Source organism: Erythranthe guttata, chromosome 7 (genome assembly GCF_056151865.1).
Source record: "Erythranthe guttata isolate IM_541 chromosome 7, IM_541, whole genome shotgun sequence".
NCBI lineage: Eukaryota > Viridiplantae > Streptophyta > Magnoliopsida > Lamiales > Phrymaceae > Erythranthe > Erythranthe guttata.
This window is the reverse complement of record NC_142539.1, coordinates 5,145,040-5,166,099: the sequence shown is the minus strand read 5'-3', so window position 1 is coordinate 5,166,099 and position 21,060 is coordinate 5,145,040. Positions and strand designations below refer to the sequence as shown.

At 40.4% G+C, this 21,060-nt stretch overlaps 1 pseudogene; it reads right to left on the bottom strand.

Moving 5' to 3' along the window:
- The window catches only part of LOC148769047 (wall-associated receptor kinase 1-like), a 57,792-nt pseudogene extending 36,732 nt beyond the window's left edge, over positions 1–21,060 (bottom strand).

Below are 21,060 nucleotides of genomic sequence, written 5' to 3'. Positions count from 1 at the left end.
CTTTCCCCCAACCGAACAATCCAATAGGTGAAAAAATGCCCGTCCCAGTAAGACGCAGCCCTTTCACCATAGACATCCTCAACGAGGTATTACCTCAAGGAGTGAAGATCTCGGGGTTACCTGAATTTGAAGGGACCACCGATCCACAAGAGCATATAGAGAAATTCAACGCCATGGCAGATCTGTATGGCCCGACAGACGCTGCGATGTGCAAAATGTTCCGCACCACTCTCTCCAAGAGAGCTATGAATTGGTTCAATTCTCTACCCACGAGATCGATTGACACCTTCGCTCAGCTGTCAAGACGGTTCACCAACCAATTCGCCATCAACAAGCAGTATGCTAAGACCCAACCCATCTTTTCTCTGTAGTACAGAGAGATAACGAAACGCTCCGCAACTACATGCTCTCTGGGATTATGCAACAAAACTTGAAGCCGGGTAGATTCAAAGAATCTATCGCCGGAAGGCCTCCAGGTAACCTAAAGGAGTTGCTGAACCGAGCTGAGAAATACGTGCGAATAGAGGAAACCTCTACCCATGCTCCTCCTAAAAGGAAGAGGGAAGATGACCGTCAGGACATTAGAAGGCGGGATGATCAACGTCCACCACTCCCACCTCAAGGCCAACCATCTTCCTCATACAGTCGGTTCACTCCGCTAAACACTCGTCTCACTGAAATCCTTCATGTGATAGAACAAAGAGGTTTAGCAGAGCCTCCACGTCCTATGCAGCCAAATGCAAAACGAGAAAAGTCGGACCGCTACTGTCGATTCCACAAGGATAGAGGACATACTACCGAGGACTGTGCACAACTCAAGGTAGCCATTGAAAGATTGATTAAGCAAGGCCATTTAGGCGAATACATCGATAAGACTCGAAACAAGCGCCGTAATGACCTCCCACGCCGAGATAATAATCGAGATCAACCACAACGAAGAGATGAGGGAGGTCATCGGCGAGAACAAGATAACAACGACAATCAACCCACCCGGGGAGTCATCGTCTTCATCTCCGGAGGACCGGCGGGTGGCGATTCACAAAATGCGAGACGTAACCTTGCTCGGTCAGCACGTATGAATCAAGAGCATGCCTCTTCATCTGCGTCTATCTACTAGATACGAAGACCCGATAATAACATAGTCTTCAACTCTTCAGACCTTGAAGGTCCAGATGAAGATCATGTCGACGCATTAGTAATCACAGCGTCGGTGGCCAACTTCTTGGTTAAGAAGATATTAGTGGACGGGGGAAGCTCAGCCGACATCATGTACCTCCACGCTTTCAAGCAGCTAGGCATAGATAATGCCCGGTCTAACCCCATCTCCACGCCCGCTAAAAGGATTCACGGGAGAGGGCATTTTGTCCATGGGATAAGTCGAGCTGCCCATCTCTTTAGGGGAAAACCCTTGTCGAATCACCAAAATAATCAAATTCATCATCGTCGACAAACCGTCCCCCTACAACATCATCCTAGGGAGGCCACCAATCCACACATTCAAGTCAGTGCCCTCCTCTTACCATCAGAAGTGGAAATTCCCTACTCCCTATGGAATAGGAGAAGTACTTGGAGATAGACATCTCGCTCGAGAGTGCTATGCAAGGGCCCTACGAGAACCATCCAAGAAGCCCAAACCGTCCGGAAGAGGAGACGACACCCAAAAAACCAACAAACGGAAATGGGTCAACGCGATCATTGAGGACGATAGAGAAATCCTCACCAGCGTACCAGACGATAGTATCAAGTTAGCAGCCGTCGAAGAGCTTAAACTCGTAGAGCTCACACCCGAAGATGATTCCAAGCTCATACGAATCGGATCCGATCTAGACCCAAAGATGGAACAGCACAAGATTTGTCGGGCATTCCCCCTCAGGCAGCTCTACATAGGCTCAACCTTGACAAAAGATTGAAACCGATCAAACAAAGGAAGCGGACATTTGGTCCCGAATGCAACAAACACATCAAGGCGGAAGTAGCGAAACTTCTAGAGGCAGGTCATATACGACCAGTTCAGTATCCTAAATGGTTGTCGAACGTAGTACTCATTCCCTACTGAATGGTTGTCGAACGTAGTACTCGTTCCCAAGCCCGGGGGCAAGTGGAGGTTATGCGTGGATTTCACTGACCTCAACAAAGCTTGTCCTAAGGACCCATTTCCTCTACCTAGAATCGACCAACTCATCGATTCGACCCCGGGGTGCGAGCTCCTCAGCTTCCTCGATGCGTATCAAGGGTACAATCAGATCTTACTTGCCCCAGAAGATTAAGAGAGGGCCAGCTTCGTCACAGACCAAGGCATCTATTGCTACCGAGTCATGCCTTTCGGATTAAAAAACACAGGAGCCACCTACCAACAACGTCTAGTGTACGCAATGTTCGCAGATCAGATCGGTAAGAATATGGGGGTATACATCGACGACATGCTCGTCAAAAGTGTCAAGGTCTCGGACCACTTAACCGATTTGGATCAGTGTTTCGACATGATTTCGCAGCGGGAATCGAAGCTAATCCTGTGAAAATCGAAGCCATCACCTCCATGGCTCCACCAACATCTATCAAGAAAGTCCAACAGCTTAACGGTTGTTTGGCGTCGTTGAATAGATTCATTTCTAGATCAGCAGACAATGCCCTCCCCTTCTTCAAGATTTTAAGGGGAGGAAAGAAATTCGAATGGGATGAAGCATGTCAAAAAGCGTTCATTGAGCTGAAGTCATATCTCACATCACCACCGTTGCTCACAAAACCTCAGCCCAGAGACACCCTCCTACTATACTTAGCTACCTCATCTGATGCCATCAGCACAGTCCTCATCCGAGATGGAGAAAAGGTCACCAACTCATATACTACATAAGTCGCGCCCTCCAAGGAGCCGAGCAACGCTATACCAATATGGAGAAGCTCGCTCTCGCCCTCATCAACGCAGCTTAGAAGCTTCGGCCATACTTCCAGTCACATCAAGTGGTGGTTCTCACCAATTATCCTCTGAAGCAGATACTAAGGAGTCCCGGGACATCCGGGCGATTAGCCAAATGGGCGATAGAGCTGAGCGAATATGGGGTAGAATTCAAACCCCGACCAGCTATCAAAGCGCAAATATCGGCTGACTTTCTAGTCGAAATGACCTCAGTAGAAGAGAGCACCTCCCTACCTACTTGGTCTGTCAGCGTTGATGGATCTTCCACAGCTATAGGAGGTGGCGCGGGTATCGTCCTAACGAACCCTGACGGAGATGAGTTCGAATATGCTCAACGATTCGAATTCACAGCCTCAAACAATGTCGCTGAGTATGAAGCACTGATAGCTGGAATTCGTCTCGCCCTGGCAGCCGAAGCGCGTAAGCTCCTAATCCAAAGCGATTCTCAGCTCGTCGTTAACCAAGTACTTGGGGTTTACGAGGCCAAAGAAGACACCATGGCCAAATACTTAGCTCTCACTCACACTCGATTATCCAAGTTCGAGAGCTACGAAATTAAACAAGTACCTCGCTCCAATAACATCCATGCTGACAAATTAGCTAGGCTTGGAAGCTCCATGGCAAGCATCGGAAGTCGCAAGGTGACGCTCCTCACCTCACCTCAGCCGGAGATAACTTCACCCAGTGAAGTACAGTACACCGAGGAGAATGAACCATGCTGGTTTACTCCAATCATGAAATATCTCAAGAAGGGAGAACTCCCAACTGATCTCACTGAAGCACGGAAGTTAAAAACGAGAGCCGCTCGTTTCGTCATAGTGGGAGAAGAATTGTACAAACGAGGGTTCTCATTTCCCTATCTCAAGTGCCTCGACCCGACCACAACAAATTACGTACTTCGAGAAGTACATTAAGGTATCTGGGGAAATCACTTGAGCGGGAGAACCTTAGCTCTCAAACTACTGAGGCAAGGTTACTACTGGCCAACGATGCATGAAGACGCAAAGAAATTAGTCCGCAGGTGTAAGCCCTGCCAAGAGCATGCCAATATCCATCACCTGCCAGCTGCATTAATGCAACCGATTGACAGCCCCATCCCTTTCGCCCAATGGGGAATGGATTTAGTTGGATCATTCCCGCCCGCCACGGGAGGGCGCTAATTCCTCATTGTAGCAGTGGATTACTTCACCAAATGGGTAGTGTCTGAACCCTTAGCCCGCATCAAGGAAGAAGAAGTCATCCAATTCCTATGGAAGAACATCGTAGTCGATTTGGGATCCCACGTTCCATTATCTCAGATAATGGAACCCAATTTTGCGGCGACAAAGTAAAGAATTGGTGCCTCGGCTTGGACATCAAACAGTTCTTCACATCCGTAGCCAATCCACAGGCTAACAGCCAGACGGAGGTCACGAATCGCACCTTACTCCAATACCTAAAAACAAGGTTTGGAAGTGCCAAAGGGAAGTGGGTGGAAGAATTGCCTAGCGCCCTATGGGCTTATCGCACAACCCCACGAGCAGCAACCGGAGAGTCGTCTTTTAATTTAGCTTTTGGCACAGAGGCTATCGCACCCGTTGAAATCGATGAACCATCTTGGAGAATCACCAACTATGATCCAGCAGCTAACGAAGAAGCTATGCGGGGAAGCCTAGACCTCGTAGATGAGCTACGAGAGATCGCATGCATCCGGCAACAGATGTATAAATCACGCATGGCCAAGGCCTATAACTCAAAGGTCCGCCCTCGATCTTTTCAAGTTGGAGATTTAGTCCTCCGAAAAACTGAAGTCTCTCACCCCATTGGTAAGCTCTATCCAAAGTGGGAAGGACCATATAAAATCACAAAAGTGGTCAACACTGGAGCATATCGCCTCGAGAACACGGACGGACACCCTATACCCAGAACATGGAATATAGGGAACCTCAAACGGTTCCACGCTTGAGGTATACATCTACCTTACTTAAGATCCGTTGAAGTTACCACCCATACCCTTCCTATATGAAAATTACTTACAAATCGTTACCCCTGCAGGCTCCACGACCTTCCACGTCACTCGTCTCACAAAACTGTCTCTACATGCTTGGAAACTTTATACTCCATAACGAGGTGCGTAAATCCCACCTAAACTGGGGGGCTAGTAATTTTACTTACATCAGCAATTCATAATCACATCTCATCATTTTCTTACAGATTGAGAACCAATTTCGAAGGGATGCATATTACTTAATCAATGGCCCAAAGAGCGAAGACACTCCATACCACATCGCCAAGGGTAATAATACTTCCACTAGAATACATCACACGCATGCTCTTCAATATTCATACTAACGTGATAAATCATTCCATCTAACAGGCACGATCACGCAACAAATCACAGCAACTCACGAGTTGATTCCATATCTCGGAGTGCAAGGAAGAAAAACAATCCCCGTAGTAGGGTACGTGAAATCGTAGTGCACATCACCCCAGCTTCAATTACTAAGTCTTCAATACAAGTGTTTAAAAAAAAATTTTTCTTCTCAACTATACTTTGCAGGCATAGGGACACCGAAGGAATTCAATCTACCATCAGCACAGCAAAACGAACGAGTACAAAGAAGACGTGGAAGAAGAACAAGTGTAGTACAATAACTTAGAAGAATTTTTATCGAGTCAATTTATTTGCTTTAGCATTAGTTATTTACCTTCGCCTCACGTAGGCCTATGACATTACCAATTTATTTTCATTCGCCTCATATAGGCTTGTAACAATTCTCCTTTGCCATCATTGAATAAATCAAAATTTTTACTTTACTCTTTGTACCATTACATCTACACAAATTACCTCTTACCATGAGTTCAATTCAATACAACCCTACAAACACTTAGAGAGATTTAGATAATCCATATAGTCTGGCCAGCTGGATTGTCTAAGTCCCTTTATTTGTTTCACAAGGTGTTACTTTTAAAGCGTGGCCACGGACAAATATATTTAAGACTCAAGCGGTCCAAACAAAGGGCACGACCCTTAACAAAAACCTTGGGAGACTGATCCCCTCCTCAAGTGCATCGTGTGCAATGCTAAATGTAAATACACATAAGCAACGCATAAAACTCTTGACAATGTCAAAATAAATAACGAAAAAAATCAAACTTCAAATATCAAACAAGGAAGAAATTCAAACGAAATAGTAGTGGACATGCCCATCTACATCAGCGATGAAAATAAACTAAGAAATCCATAGCAAATAATATAAAAAAAAGGAGTTTAACTATCCTAGCAAATAAATCTAAACTCCCCCACCACGGGCGGAAGACGCCCCCACAGTGGGGTCATCAGCAACCATGTCATCCACGAGCTCTGTGCCCGTCTCGTTGACATCTACCTCATCCTCCTCTTCATCGGATATGCTGCCTTCCATCCCACGAATAACCTTCTCACTGATACCACCCGCCTCGCGAAGGTATTTGCGACAGGCGCGAACTAATGGCTTATAGACCACAGCCAAAGCATGTTCCTCAATCATAGCAGCACACTCAGCATCACCTCGGAAGCCACGCTTGGTTTCCTCCACGATGAACTCCTTATAAGCAGCACCACCTGACGTCGCGAGGAACTTCTTCCCCATCGCCTTCTCAACTTCGTATTTCTCTTTGAGCTGGTCATAGCACTCGTTCAGCTTCTGAACATCATCCTTATACGCATTCGCCTCACCTCGGAAAACCTCACGCTCCTCTGTCCTCCGAACAAGCTCCTCTGTCATCTGAGCAAGCTCTTCCGTCCGTTGAGCAAGATCGGACCGCGCTATCTCCAACTGGCTTCGAAGTTCGTCCTCCCGCGCCTGACTTCGAGCCCGCTCCTCTTCCTTCCTAGCTTCCGCATTCCTATCTTGCTCCATGTGATATCTCTAAGTCGCTACCAACTAAAAAAAAAAAAAAAAATAATATCTTACACAAGAAAGAGAGGAGATAAACATAAAACATTTATTTAAAATAGACAAGTACTCACCCGGCATATGTCCCCACCAGCCAAATCCAACATGTGAGAAGGGCCCTTACCAGACATCCGACCACGGTCGTACTCCCGAACGAATCCCTCGGTACTCTACATCGGCAAATCATGGTCCGACACATCCCAATACGACTCCTTCCCTTCACAATTCACGCCAAAGGTAAACAACTGTTTCCCTGCCCCACCATGGAAAGCATACGTCTCCTCAGGGTCTACCCGTGGACGCTTTGGCACATCCACATACTCAATATCTACCCTCTTTCCCTTGCCACGGTCTCTCGTAAGTGTACGCTCCTCCACTTCACAAGCACAGATACGGTCGTCTTCGATCACTCGAGGAGTCTCTACATGGACCCTCTCACGAGGCAAACCACCCGAAGAACCTCCCAACGCAGAGGGAACCTTATTCGCTGCCTTCTTCGACGTTCCATTCGCCTTAGCTCGAAGTGCCACAAAGGTGATACCCCCATCTACAAAAGAAAACAACCACATAAGAGACATGAGATATATACAACCAAAGAAACGCATTATAAAAAATAAAAAAAAAAAAAAAAAAAAAAACCCAAGTCAATGCAACAAAATGATATACGGTGCTGACCCTTCGCCTTCGGTATCAAACATCTCAGGTCAAACTCCACATCACACAGCCTAGACTCTTCAATCCTCTTCGCCATATTCGCGGTAATCTTGAAACTCTCGCACGTGGGTTTCCAAACTAGAGGGATGTCGAAAGAGGGAGCCCTCACATAAAAGAAACGCCACTTCAATTCCCCCAATGATAACTTCACACTCTTCAAAAATTGGTAGGGAACACGAGGATGAACACAAAAGAAAGGCAGCTTATTGGGCCGATGTAACGTAAATAATGCCTTAAATAAACTCACAGTAACAGGCAGACCTACTCGTGATACTCTATGGTGAAACGCCTCGAACATCAGAACAGTAGTCGGGGTTAGCTGACTATACCGTATCTTGAATTCCTCGCAAATCTTCAACAAGGTTAGATGCGGAGTAATTTGAGATGTACACGTCACGTACGCCACGAAAACAGTATTAAACCCATCGGGTGGCGAATATAAACGGTCGACCTTCTGAGGCAACAACAACTCGATATTTCTTGGCGCCCCAACTAGTTGACGAATTGACTGCAAATGCTCTTCCGTAAGCACACTATCAAAATCGAGTAAGTTCAAATTGATAGGCTTAATCTTCTTTTGCCTCCTCGTATCATTCTCAACATCGTCCAACGGAATATTATCTTCCTCCTCCACTTCGACCATCGGATTCACCTCACTACTCGACACCGCATGCATGTTCACTTGAGTCATCACTATCGCTCCCAAAATCAACAACTTGGCGCCTATAACGACGCCTACTAGAAAAAACTTCGTCAATACTAGGACAAACATTAACAGTTGGCTCCAAATCATCACTCCATGAAGCTATCGCTTCTCGCCAATCACGTTCAGCCCCCCGAGAATTATCGTCGACTTCCAATCGCGAATTTTGCTCGCCGCACACGGTAAAACGGAGGTCGGAAGACCCCTCACGCGCCCCCTAACGCTGCTGACGCACGCGCGTCAGCTCCCAGACGCAGCCCACTCGCGCCGTGATTCGGCGGTGCACCGCACGCACGCGCATCACCCCCCAAACCCGAAACTGACGCGCGCGCGCGTCTGTCGGGGCCAGCGCCCGACGCGCGCGTCACTTCACCTGCTCCCAGCCTCGACACGCGCGCGCGTCCTCGTTTAGTGCGCCCGACGCGCGCGCGTCATCCAACATCATCAGCCCACGTGGCTGCTTCGCCGGCTCAGCGGCTCCACTCGGCTCCAACCTTGCCTCGAAGCGCGCGCCCTCTCTCACGCAGAACCGGCCGGCTGCTTGGCTGCAATTGAAAAGGTTTTGGGAAAGAGTAAAGGCCTTGGAATTAAAAGTTCAAGCACAAGGATTGGAAAGTCAATATTTTCTTCAACACCATCAGACGTGGAGATTCAAATGGAGATTCAAATGAAGGCAATGCAAGAACAAATGCAAATGAAAGACAAACAAGTGAATCGATTGGAACAACAATTGCAGGAAACCCGAGAAACAATGCAAGAACAAAATAAAGTTAAAGATGAAAAAGTTGATCGATTAGAAGAGCAATTGCAGGAAACCCGAGCTATTTTGAACACCTTGCTCGAGCGTTTTAATAGTGGAGTATAATAACGAGATGAAATTAGTGAGCCTCTTGAACTAATACATTTATGGTTTCAAGTTTTTATGTAATTTTTGAATTGATGTTTGTGTTGTATTTTGATATTTATTTGGTAATCGTGGTTTTTAATATTTTTGAGTAAATATGGTTTTGGTTTTTTTTATTTATTTTTTTTAACAGCTGATTTTATTTTGTAATAAAAAATAATTAAAATAAATAAATTAATTTTAAAAAAAAATCCGTTTGCGACGAAAATAAAATCGTCACAAACAAAAATAGTACTTGAGCCGAAATAAAATTCCGTTATCGTCGCCAAATTAATTAAATCCGGGCGACGAAAAATTTATTTAGTCGCCAAAAAATTCAGTGACCTTGAGACGAAATATGAACTTTCGTATCAAACACTTGCGACGAAACATGAAATGTCGTCGCAAGATGTTGCGACGAATATGTATTATCCGTCCCTAACTATAAAAAATATTTTTTTTCAGAAAATACGGTTTTCGCGACGAATATCGGGTTTCGACGCGAAACTTGGCGTCGCAATTGTGGTTTCGTCGCTGACTTTGCGACGGGGCGTTTGGCGTCGATTTTTGACTGATTTTGCGACGAAAATAAAACGTCACTAACCGTGTTAAAACGTCGCTACGAGACAGAACCGTCGCGAATTTTCGTCGCCAGTCTTGCGTTTTGGCCTAGTGGCATGTTCACTTGAGTCATCACTATCGCTCCCAAAATCAACAACTTGGCGCCTATAACGACGCCTACTAGAAAAAAACTTCGTCAATACTAGGGCAAACATTAACAGTTGGCTCCAAATCATCATTCCATGGAGCTATCGCTTCTCGCCAATCACGTTCAGCCCCCCGAGAATTATCGTCGACTTCCAATCGCGAATTTTGCTCATCGCACACGGTAAAACGGAGGTCGGAAGACCCCTCACGCGCCCCCTAACGCTGCTGACGCGCGCGCGTCAGCTCCCAGACGCGGCCCACTCGCGCCGTGATTCGGCGGTGCACCGCACGCACGCGCATCACCCCCCAAACCCGAAGCTGACGCGCGCGCGCGTCCCTCGGGGCCAGCGCCCAACGCGCGCGTCCTCGTTTAGTGCGCCCGACGCGCGGGCGTCATCCAACACCATCTGCCCAGGTGGCTTCTTCGGCGGCTCAGCGGCTCCACTCGCTCCAACCTTGCCTCGAAGCGCGCGCCCTCTCTCACGCAGAACCGGCCAGCTGCTTGGCTCAAGCCAACGCCCGTAGCCAAGCCTGCTATGTCTCCCCTTTTCTTCTCAATTCGTGAACTTGCTACCGAGGATCCAATTTCTACACCCGATACTACTACCTTCTCGCGTTCTATACCCACCGTACCAAAAGTTTTATCGCCCCCCTCAATCGGATCTCGAAGTTTAATTCGCAAACAATTCGACTTACCTGGGTTCGACATGATAAATACTTTTCCCCGAAGAAATAATCAAGAAACAAAAAAATTTATTCTACCACAACAAATTTTTTTTTTTTTTGGAGAAGCAAGAGCACAGAAGAAGACCCAAAGATAAAATTACTTACCCATATTAATTACGCAGGAGTTGAAGTCTAAATCTTTCCACCGCAAAAGGAGTCTATTTATCTGTCCTTGGTATATTATTTAAAACCCTTAAATATATACCTCGCTGCCAAATAAATACGATTATCCCTTATTTAATTAAGGAAATCAATCCACCGCCAATGGAAGCTAGTCAAACCACACACAATTAACTCTCGACACGAGCCGGATTCCCCTCGACAAGTCTCCCACCTCGACTCGAGAGTTGGGGGGCTTAATAATATACCTAATTGGGCCGACCCAATGGACCTCCAAATTATCTAATAATTGGGCCCACTACACGAAAGCCCAAGCACCTTCAAAATAAGGCTTGGGCCCAACAAAGTAAGCCCAACCCAATCAACGACATATAAATAGATGTTTTACTCATTTTGTTAAGGTACGTTTCATTTTTTGACCAACAATCTAGAGTGCATATTCTCTCTACTATTTCCACGATCCGTACATCTGACTTGAGCGTCGGAGGGGTTTCCGCCGGATCAACCCCCGGCTTAGTTCACGTGTGCTCATTTCGCAGGGACCTCCGGATCATCAAGTTGTCAAGCTACTGATCCGCTTTGCTCTCCCAGCTCGTTTTCTACACTACCCCATGTGATCTAAGTAATTAGCATCATCAAGTACGTACTCTCAAAAATAATAACTAAATAACATATTTTAAATTATCAGGCCGATTATGGAATCGCAATTTGCTTCCCAAAGGTTATTTTTGCTTCTTTGTTCCCTTTGACTCCATATTTGCGTAACTCCGTTTTTTCGGTCTGGTGTATTGATTACTAATTAGAAGAAATTAAAATGGATGTATAATTAATTTGTCGTGATCAGTTTTATGATTATGCATGCATGCAGGGTAATGGATTTGCTAGAACCAGAGTCTGGAAAATCGAGAATTTGACGTACGATACAGATGATGCATTTGTTGACATAATTCTCGATGATATGCCTCTCGACTTCCCAAACCGTTCATAAAGATGCTAGTCTTTCTGACATTGGTAAGGTTCTTATATACATACTTTATTGTGTCGTATTTATATGCAACGAATTATTTAATAAAACGTGCGAAGATATATACCAAAAAAAAAAAAAAAAAAAAAGGGAATTATTATTATGTAGTTGTGTGGAATCCATGGGAGCTTGAGGCAAGGGATATGGCTGAGTTAGGAGATGAAGAGTAACGGAAGATGGTTTGTGTTGAGGCAGCTGCTGGGAGTGAAGTTACGTTGAATCCCGACGAGAAGTGGACCGGGAGCCAGCGTCTTTTCTGTCAAGGAAAATCTGATTTGATTTGATGAATCATCTTATTATATCAATTAGACAGGTGCACGTGCGCCGCACGTGTCTTATTAATTTTGTTATGTATTTGAACTTTTGCGTTTCACTTGTTATATTGCCATAATTTAACAATTTTTCATCAATTTCTGTGTTATCTCTCAATTCTCTGCTTCTTTGTTGCTTTCTTTGATGACAATGTCTGCGTTGCACGTGTTCTTTTTTGTTTTTCTCTTCATTTTATTATCTTTAAACGGTCACTTCTTAAAAATCATCTATCTTTATTCAGGGAACACAGATGTGGTCCTCATCGAACATTTCGAGTTATGCAGAAGCTAGACCGCGCACCAATAAGAGATTAAGGGCTTCATCTTCTGAAAGGTTGTTTTTTATTCTTCGTATCTTTTTTTGTTTGTTTTGTATTTATTTACCTTTTGTTCCCATTAAGAGGTTGTGCATAGGCGTTTATTTAGTATCACTTCTCACTAATTGCATTTTATATTTGTACTCTTGAGTATATATGTTTTAAATGTTTGTTGGTTATGTATTTTTATGTTTTGATTATTTTCATATGATTATTTGCAAAAGGAAATGTTTAATTAAAGGAGAAATCACATCATAATATTTTGATTATACTAGTCATATATAATGTTATTTTTAAAGTAAGAATATTAATTGAAATGAGATATAATCTATTTTTGTTAAAATAAACATCATTTATATTTTTAAATCATTATCTTATGATAAAATCCTCAATAATATTAATAAGTTCTTGTCAATAATTGAGGTAAATCGATTTAAATTAATTGAAATGAGTTATAATCTATTTTTTTTAAATAAACATATTATTTTATTTTTCATCCGATTTTTTCACACTATCGATTTTAATAACATAAGTGAATTGATTCAATACTTTATATTTTTCAATAGTTGAGATAATATTGATATATTAATTAATAATAGATGTTTTGAAGTATTGAACCGTGATTATATATATTTTTTCTTATATTGCATTTGTTAATTATTTAATTAAAATTATTTAATAATAATTAATATGAAAATTATTAATTTATTTAACATATTTATCATTTACACCATAGTTGTATGTTATATATATTTATTGTCTATTTCTTATCAAATATGTTGGTTGGCCCAGTGGAAAAGAGCTGCACATTATTCCCCACTATCTTGAGTTCAAACCCCAAAATGTGCATTTTTGGACAAAAAAACCGGATATTTCCGGGTTGACCCGTCGGGTTCCGGGTCCAAATAATCGGGACCGAAACCGACCCGGACTTGGACGGGTGCATTTTTGGACAAAAAATCCGGATATTTCCGGGTTGACCCGCCGGGTCCTCGGGCTGGGTCCCGGGTCCGGTCACTCGGGCCCCCCCGCCGGGTAGACCCGTCGGGTCCCGGGTCAAATAATCGGGACCCGAAACCGACCCAGACTTGGCCGGGTCCATGGTCAACGGTGCGGGGCCGGGGCGGGTCGGGGCTGTCAACGGGTCGGGTCCGGGTCAAACCCGGCCCGTGGCAGTGTCTGGAAAAGAGGATTATTAAGATGTTCATTTCTGAATTTCTGACTTAAACGAATGTGAGAATAATCCATGTGCACCAAAGGCTACGGGTGTGCGCGGACCATAAACCCGCGGGTTCTATCAAAACCCGCCCTTGTCCCGTAAAACAACGGTTCTTGATTTTGAAGAACCAAACTTGTGGATTTTTAACGGGTTTACGATAGGCGGGTCCATGGCGGGTTTGTAGTAGGACCCAACCTTTACGGGTCGAAACCCGTTATCGTATAAACTAATTTTTTTTATATATAATTTATAAGTTTTACGGGAGAATAATTAGAAACTAAAAATGAATAACCTAAAATTTTAAATTGAAACCAAACATAAATAATGTAAATGTCAAGAGTAAATAAAAATTAATATAAAACTAAAAATAACTAATTCATAACTTAAAAGACAAAATTTAAATAAAATAAATATAGCTTTTTCAAGCATAACCAACACTATTCAGCTCCATTCAACACCATTTTCTTCCTTTTTTTTCTGCCGTGTGTTGACCGTTGTATATATATGTTTTTTTTTCTACATTTTCTTAGAGATTTTCATAATCGTTATAGCTATTACTTCCACAATTATAGTTAAATTGATTTATGTATTTGATACACTAGAGATACTTTATTTATTCATTAATATTATTAATTTATTATACTATATAATGTAAACAAAACGACGTCGTTTTGTATGGCAGGGCGGGACGGGTTTCACGGGTATTAAAAAAATTTGAACCCGTCTAAGACCCGCACCCACGGTTCTTCACCATTTTAGGACCCAATCCTATGGATGGATCTATCCATCCGGTCCCAACGGGGCGGTTTTCCACGGGTTTGGCGGGTGTAGCGGGTTGATGGGTCCGACTTGCTCACCTCTACCAAAGGCCATATGCACTAATTCTCCTGGTACTTGTGAACGATGAAATTCAATGATTTTATCCTTTGATTTTATTTGTTTATGTTGGATGAAGATAAAGATTAAATATTAGAATTTCAAATCTGAATTTTTAGGTATCGGTTTAGGCTTTGTGACTGTGATAGTCGACATGACATGGATATACTTTAGCATCTAGAAGAGGAGACTCAATAAATTAAGAGAGAAAATTTTCCAGCAACATAGTGGATTGTTATTCAAGCAGAAACTTTCTACCGACAAGTATCAGTCAAAATATTTTCAACCGAAGAGCTTGAGAAGGCTAACGATAATTATTTAGAAGAACGGATCCTTAACCGAGGAGGTTACGAAACAATTTACAAAGGGTTTATGAACGATGAACGTATTGTTCCAATAAACAAATCCATAAAATTGGATGAGAGCCAAATAGAGATATTCATAAATGAGGTGGTGATACTGACTTTGGTTAACCATCGTAATATGGGAAAACCAGTATCAGTATCAATATCAGTATAAGTATCAGTATCAATACTAGTACAAGCACCAGGACCAACACCAGCACAAGGATAAGGACCAGGACAACAGTATCAGTACCAGTACCAATATCGGTATCAGTGACAGTATCAATATCAACATCAATATCAGTAACAGTATCAATATAAGTATATATATCAGTGTCAGTGCCAGTGTCAAGATCAACATTAGCACCACTACCAATAGCAGTACCGATATCAGTATCAATGTCAGTATCTGTATTGGTATCAATATTAGGAATCACGCCAAATTTCGGTGATCCGACTTTGTTTCGTTACATAAAAATGAAATTTTGCTATTTTAGGAAATGTTTAGAAAATATTCATTGAAACATTAGATGAGGATCCTATCAGTTGAGTTGTTTTTGGAATTGCGAGTTCTATCATAATTACGTATTCACTCATTTTCTATTTTTTGAACAAAATGATCGTTTTTCCACGCTTAGTAAGGATTTTTGAGTTTGAATAGCACGTTAATAACCCTATGCCAAGTAAAACACACAGACGAAAAAAAACCCATAAGCAAATCTCATGAATCACGTCAGATTTCAGTGATTCAACTTCGTTTAGTCACTTAAAAATGGAAATTTTCTATTTTATGAAAGTTTAAGAAAATTCATATCAATCATAAAAACATCAGATGAGGATTCCATCAATTGCATTGTTTCTGGAAATGCGAGTTCATTAAAATTAGGTTTTAACATATTTCTAATTTTTCTGCAAAATGATCGTTTTTCCAAGTTTATTAAGGTTTTTTGAGTTTTAAAACACGTTAAGAACCCCATCCCAATCAAAACAGATCGAAGAACTAAACACGTAGGCATAGCTCATGAATCACGATTATTTTGGTGATCTGACGTCTTTTTGACACTTAGAATTGATTTTTTGCTATTTTAGGAGAGTTTCTTAGAAAATTCATATCAGTTCATAAAAACATCGGATGAGGATTCCGTCAGCTGCATTGTTTCTAGAATGCGAGTTCTATTATAATTAGGTTTTAACCCATTTTTCTATTTTTCTACAAAATGATCGTTTTTCCAGTTTAATAAAGATTTTTTGTGTTATAATAGCACGTTTAAAACCCGATCCCAAGCAAAACAACGCGACGAAATAAACTCATGAGCTTAACTCATGAATCACGTAAGATTCAGGTGATCTGATGTCCTTTTGTCACTTAAAAATTAAATTTTGCTATTTTAGGAAAGTGTAATGAAATTCATATCAATTGATTGAAACATGAGATGAGGATTTCGTCAGTAACGCTGTTTCTAGAATTGCAAGTTCTATTATAATTACGTTTTAACTCATTTTTTATTCCTTCTACAAAATGATCGTTTTTCTGGTTTACTAAGGTTTTTTTGAGTTTTAATAGCACGTTAAAAACACCATCCCAAGCAAAAAAGACCGACTAACTAAACTCACGAGCTCCGCCAATGAATCACGTCCTATTTCGGTGATCGGACGTCTTATCGACACTTAAAAATGAAATTTTGCTATTTAGGGAAAGTTTAAGAAAATTCGTATCAATTCAGAGAAGCATCAGATCAGGAATCTGTCAGTTGCATTGTTTCTGGAAATGCGAGTTCTATTATAATTAGGTTTTAATTCATTTTCCAAATTTTCTACTAAACGGCTGTTTTTCCACGTTTATTAAGGTTTTTTGAGTTTTAATAGCCATTTAAAAACCCTATCCTAATCAAAATGGCCTAACTAACACATCTCTTGAGATTTGCTCATGAATTGCGTCACATTTCGGTCATCTGACCCCATTTCGTCACTTAAAAGTTAAATTTTGCTATTTTACAATAGTTTTAGAAAATTCATATCAATTTGTTGAAACATGAGATGAAGATTCCGTCAGTTGCGTTGTTTCTAGTACTGCGTGTTCTATTATAATTAGGTTTTAATTAATTTTCCAAATTTTCTACAAAATGATCGTTTTTCCAGATTTATTAAGGCTTTTTGTATTTTCATAGGAATTTCAAAACCCTATACCAAGCAAAACGGCTTGACGAACAAAAGCCATGAGCTTCGCTTACGAGTAACAACCCAGTTCGGTGATCCGGCGTCGTTTCGTCACTTTAAAAGGAAATGAAAAAGATTAAGATAGCCCCTTATACTTTAATATGCTCCAATTTCATCATTTAATTTAATTTAACCTCAATTTGACTCCAAATTTCACAAATTATTCAATTTTGATCCAAAACACATTATTATGGACAATTTCGTCCGTCACCGCCGTTGACCGCCAGTCTCTGGCATTGATTTTTTTTTTCTTCTTCCTGATTTTTCCGCCACCGGGCTCCGGCGTTGACTTTCTCGAAAAAAAATTCTTTCTTTTTGTAACACAATTTTTTTTTTCGTTTAAACAACAATATTGTTGTGATGACTGTAATATTAACTATATTACTGTTAAACACAGTAAAATTAACTATACTACAGTTTAACACAGTAATATTGCTATATTAATCTCTAGCATAGTAATATTAACATAGAAAAACTCACTATTATAGTGTAATAGAGTAATATTACTATGTTGACTGTTCAACAAATGTAAACATAATAAAAAGCCAAAAGAATTAATATTACTGTGAGTGACAATAATATTACTATAACAACAGTAATATTACCGTCAACCACAGTAATATTAGAATAATAGACAGTAATATTATTACGTTACTCCGTGAATAACTCAAACAAACAAAAAATCCAAACAAAATAACAATATTGATGTGGTTGACAACAATATTACTATAACAACAGTAATATTACCGTCAACCACAGTAATATTATTGTGTTTACAGTAATATTACAATAATAGACAGTAATATTATTACGTTACTCCGTGAATAACTCAAACAAAACAAAAAACCCAAAAAAAATAATAATATTGATGTTGTTGACAGTAATATTATTGTGTTTACAGTTATTTTACTGTCAACGACAGTAATATAATTACGTTGACTTGTCAACAAATCAAACCAAAAGAAGAAAAAAATAACAAAAAATAAAAAATAATAATATTTCGTTAATTTACTGTCAACAGTAGAACAATTACATAAATGTATTGTCAACAGCAGTACAATTACGTTAATTAACTGTCATTGACAGTATAATTACGTTAATTTACTGGCATTGACAGTACAATTACGGTTAACATTTAGCGGCAGACGTAAAAAAAAAATCAAATAGTCAATGCCGGAGACCGGCGTTGACCGCCGGAATCCGGCGGCAAAAATTGAAAAAAAAAGTTTTTGAAAAAAAAATCAAAATTGGATATTTGTGGTCAAAATTGATTTTTGTGGACAAAATTGATTAAATTGGGGTTACAATTAAGAATTGGGTATAAAGGGTTGGGGGTAATATTGTCATATACATAAATGTTTCTTTTATTTATATTAAATATTAAAGGCATGGGCTTATTGGTGAAAAAGATATAGCCCCTAAACCTAGAATAATAAAGATGCTTGGTTGGGACTTATGCAAAAAAAAAATATATATATATATATATATATATATATGTGTGTGTGTGTGTGTGTGTGTGGGTGGGGTGGGGGGGTGGGGGGGGCAAAGAGACTCGTGATCATGACAAGGACACTTAATTAAAAAATGGACGTCCAACTTTTTGTCTTTCAAATAATTCTAGCATATTCAAACTTATTTGCAAATAAGGAAAACCCTTTTATATATACCAAAAGAGTAAAATGCAAAAACCCCTCATGTGTTAATCCTAAAGACCAGAAAACCCCATGTGATAAAAAAAGTTACCCATACTCCCCTGTAATCAATAGTCAAAGTCGTTTCCCGTCCTCCCGATCGTCTGTGTCGTTCACGCGCTATTTGTGCGACTACTCATCCGAATTATGTATGATTTTTGTGCAGAAGGACATAACTGCCCCTATGGTATCTATCTCTTAGTAGGACATATTTCCTCTTACAATCCGAAATTAGGGTTCATATTACCTCTCACAATTCGGAATTAGGGGTCAATCAAGCTCATATGTCTTTCTCTTCGTCCAACACCGCTGCAAAGAGAATAAATATGAAGCTGCATATGGATTTGCGTTACGCAACACCTCCATTTTGTTATTGCGGACAAAGGTCTTCCCTCAAGATTGTTGAATCAACAATAAAACCGTCAATAGGAAGGTTGTATCATAACTGCCGAATCCGAAGGTGTAAATCTTTTGAATGGTGCGATCGGATGTAGTGCAGGATAAATTTGAGGAGGAGGATGATGAAATAATTTTGAGATGCACAAGTGTTCATAAATCGAGTGCAAAAGATTGTGGTAACAATTTTAAAATTTCCTGGGTTATATGCGCATTGTTGTTTGTTATGGTAATCATGGTACTTTTTTCTGAAGATTTAAAACATATAGAGGCAATGATGGATTATGTAGTTATAGTTCTTTTTTATTTGAGACAATAGTTCTTTTTTTTTTCACTTAAGAATTTAAATCCTTTAACCGATTTTTCCCTTAAGTGAATTAAATTAATCAATTCAGTATATAATATTTTACAATTTAATTAATTATATAATATTTATTTTGCAACTATTTGATATAAAAAATGATGTAAATAATTTTTGATATATTATATATATATGAATAATGTAATAGAAATATAACTATTTTAAATTTATATTATGATAATATTTAATATTCATATCTCTTTGTATATTTCATGAATAAATACTATTAAATAGAAAAAATAAAATAAAAAAATAGCATACCTTAGAAATAACTGAGCCCAGCCCAAAGTTATGTTAACAAAAAATCTACACTAATTCATTTCTTTCCATTAATACTTAACTCCACTACCTCCACTACCTACCGTGAGATCTGAGAGGACTCAAGAGTTTTTTTTTTTTTTTTTTTTTTTTTTCCGAAAACAGAGGACACAAGGGTTTCAAGCTGGATACAAATTAGCAAACCCCCATTTGAAAACCACTGATGGTGGAGTCGATGGAGCAACTGTTCTTGTGACATGCAAAATCATTGAATTTCCAAGCTTCATCACAATGATTCGTTCTTGAAAAGTGACGTCCTCGAGATCAGAAGAATGAAATGTCTATGTGTCCTACGCAACAAGAAAGGCATAACCCCAAGGGTTAAAGGACCACACTCTAACGTGTTCATTAATGTTGCCTAGAGAAGCCGCAAAACTCGTTAGGCCATTTGGTATTGAGGTTTGGCAACAACCAGTACCATTGCAATAACCATCGAGAATCTGCTCTCTCGAAGAACAAGTGGAAACGAACGCATTGGTCGAATTAGCACCTTCAAATCTGAATAGTAGTGCAGTATCATCACATCCGTATATTGTCAACTTATTTGCATCAGATATGCTATAATGTGGTTATAACTTAGTGTCATTGACTACGTCTTGCCTGGTCACGTTGCCTATTTTGTTCTAACACGTGGCAGCTATCCGGTTCTTTATCCTGAACCTGTTATATCAGTAACTTCAATACCAAATGCTCCACAGTAACTTGAATACCAAATGCTCCAGTAAAGGGCTTTGGAGTGTCGAAAGACTTATTGTAGTAGATGTCGAATGAAGGGTGTATAGAGCACCCTGAGTTAGTGCCAATGCCGAATGGATAGGGAACGGTTAGATACCCACATTTGCTTTCGCGGAATGGCTTTGTTATGTAGACGCCTTTTGTGATGGTTGATGGAGGTCTCCTTGTGCAGGTTAGATTGGAAACCGCCACTACGTATTCGACCGTTACGAGATGGAAGAGAAGATAAATAGAAGAATGTTTGTTATTACCATTGTTGGTGATATTTTTTTGTGAATATTGTTGGTTGCTGGTGATTTTAAGCTCAGCTAATGTGCAACTACAATATTGATTGTCTTCGTACTTGGTATCATGTTACATTAGTTGGAACGTATTAAAATGTAATTGGCATGATAGATGCCAATTGAAATATAATATCGGAGGAGTTTGTAAGGATAGCATGATTGGATGGTTGAAGCAAGTTGCATTTAGGGCACTGTCAAACTAAACCTCAATAATATGAGTATTAATATTTGCAGCATTTTATTTAAATGGTAACCCCACACGTTGGCAAGATTGTCAACCAT